Here is a 2,922-nt window from a genome sequence, read left to right as displayed (position 1 = left end):
AACAACCAATCAATCTTTAACATGCACATTAACTATACTTAACAACCAACATTCTAATCAACCATTAGAAAAATTTAGCACATGGTAATCAAAACACAAACAACCATTCTAAATATTAAATTAGTAGAAATGAATTAAAGCAAGAGTAGTTGTAAGATTGTTTTACTTTAGAAACCTAGTTTTGAAGTTTGTTTATGGCTTAAAGGTTTAATTATGAGACCAATCATCTTTAAAGATTAGAAAGCTAGTTTAAGGTTTCATTTGTTAATTCTCTTTTTCATTTTATTTTTCAAAAAGAAAAGAAAAAAAAGGCCAAAACAGAAGAGGTGTCTATGCCTTTGCACCTTCCTTGTTACACTAAGGACACACTAAAAGGGGCAGCTGTGGACACCTAATTTTGTCTAGAGTATGCGATTTCGAATTTATTGGGATTTGAATCCATTAAAATAGAGGTTATATGATACTTTTGAGTAAAATCAATTTTGATTTTGATTTTGATTTTAAAGTTGAGTTAGTATTAATCTAGTTAGATTTTGGTTAAAATTTTGGTTCAAATAGCGACAAGCTGAGTTGCAATTTATTTGTTTTGGATTATTTTGAAAATAATAAAAATGTTTTTTATAAATAAATTTGATTTTGTATTTAAATAAATTTTAATTATTAATAATGAGGTTCGATGGAAGAGCTCGTTCTGAGTCCAATTAAATTCTGACCCAAGTCCATATTTGAGCCTAGTTTTAAGCCCCATTCCGAGAAACGGTTCATTTTAAAGTCCATTTTGTTTTGAGGCCTAAAGGCTATTTCAGTTTATGGTTTTGAACCCTAAAGTGGTAGTAAATACCACTTATTATTATTGTATTTTTTATTTTTACTTTTGAAAATATCAAAAACTGCTAAAATGAATCTCGGAAATCAAAAGAAGGAAAATGAAAAAAAAGTTTCTTTCTGATCAAGAACACAAGCATGGAAATCTAACATTTTTGATGCACAAATAAATAAATTTTAGAAACCTTAATTGCCTAAGGATTTAGATGAGCATTTACTTCTAGTACGATATGTTTAACTTTTTTTTATCTCAAATTACAGTATCATTATAGAAACCCCGTATAGTGAACACAAGAAAACATCAACCACTATCAACATTACAATAAAAAAATAAATAAATTAGAAAAGAATACCAATAGGCACACACAAACACAGAGAGCACAAGCAGTAGCAGTTTCAGAATATCAAATGTATAATTTTTTAAATCGTTTTTTTCTTTTCCCCTTTGTTTTTTTTTTGTGTGGATGCATTGTTGATAATTGAGGTTTGGTTTCGAGAAGTTTTTGGGGCTTTGAGATGAGAAAGAGAGAAGGCTCTAATGAACATGACCTTACCAGGGTTTAAGCCTAAAGTCATGAGAGACCCATCAATTTCCTTAAGCCCAGAAGATAAAATAAATTTTCTTTTATCCTTAAAAATAGATTTGAGAAAAGGAAAGGGAAAAGTTATGATCTTTTCTTTGAGAAGAAGAAAAAGAAGATTTTTTTTTCTTTAAAAAAAGAAAAAAATTTGAAATTTCCAACCATTGTGTGCGGTGCTCCGCTAAATAATTTTGAGTTAGAATATTTGATTGTTTCATAGTGTGTTAGAACAAGTAGTGAAATATGACTATCTCTACTATTTAGACTTATATTAGAATAAGCGTATGTTCCAATCAAAATCTTTTAAGGTAGACATTATTAACATTAAATGACCATGTTTTAAAGACCAAGCTAGTAGTCAAACCCATGTTTGATTAGTTTGAGGTTTTTTGTGCTAAAATTTTAGCTATATTGCTTGTCTCTTTTCATGTTCAAACAACAGTTAGAATTATCTATTTTGGAACAGTTGAAGTCTTTTATGTTGTCATGTTTGACTTTTAATTAAATATCATTAAAACTGCAAATGTGGAGATATTTCATAGTTAACATTCTAGGGTAATCATCATCATTTGCTCGTGTGACTTGGAGAAGAGGTAGAATAGTTTTATGTGCTTGGAAAGGCTATACTTAATTCTTATCTTTTGAAAGCTTTAAAGCTGATGGAAATTGTTCTATAAATAGCTTTATTTGAATATCTTTTAAGATAATTATCAGTGTTTAAAGTTATATTAAACTCTTTATCTCTTGGTTGCTAATCAACCTTGGAGAATAGGTATAAATAGTTAGTTAGTCAACTTCCTTATTAGCCATTTTGGGGTGTGCATAGACACTCATTGTTTAGAAATTTTTGTGGGGGAGATATTGAAGGTAATGTGAGGTATTTGAAGAGACTTATTTGTAATAATTTGGGTTAAATTTGAGACTTCTCAACTTCCATTTCAACATAAGATAGATAGATTATTTTTAAAACATTAAGTCGGAATAAAGTGCAAGCTGAAGGCTACCTGACAAATGAAAAAAAGAGAATAGAGGAAAATAAAGGGAAAAGAGAAAGGGAGGGTGTTTTTCAAAAAAAAAAAAGTTTTGGGGGGTTAAATAGTGAGCGAAATGGAAAATTTTCTATCTAGTCCCTTCAGTTTTTTTTAATTTTCAAGTGTTTCTGCTTTTTGAGATAACATGATTGGTCCCTTTAAGTTTTAATTTCATTTGAATTTAGAAAATTTTTCAATCAAGTCCCTTTTCTTTCACATTGTTTTTAAATTTTGAAATTAAATATCTTCTTAATTTAATTTAATTTATTTTAGAATTAAAATTTTCTAAAGTGTTCTTTTAGACTGATATATTTTGCAACTTAATTGATTTTGATTATAATTTTCGGTGTTTTTTTTATAACTTTTTTATTACTATTAGTGTTTGATTTTGCTTGTGAAAAGTTTTGATGTATTTATCGAGTCACTACACCAAAACAGGCTTTTAGCGGCATTTTTAGCGACGCTTGGATAAAAAACGCCGCTAA

The sequence above is a fragment of the Gossypium hirsutum genome, chromosome D07, assembly GCF_007990345.1.
Source record: "Gossypium hirsutum isolate 1008001.06 chromosome D07, Gossypium_hirsutum_v2.1, whole genome shotgun sequence".
In the NCBI taxonomy this organism is placed as follows: Eukaryota; Viridiplantae; Streptophyta; class Magnoliopsida; order Malvales; family Malvaceae; genus Gossypium; species Gossypium hirsutum.
Note: the sequence above shows the minus strand (reverse complement) of the source record.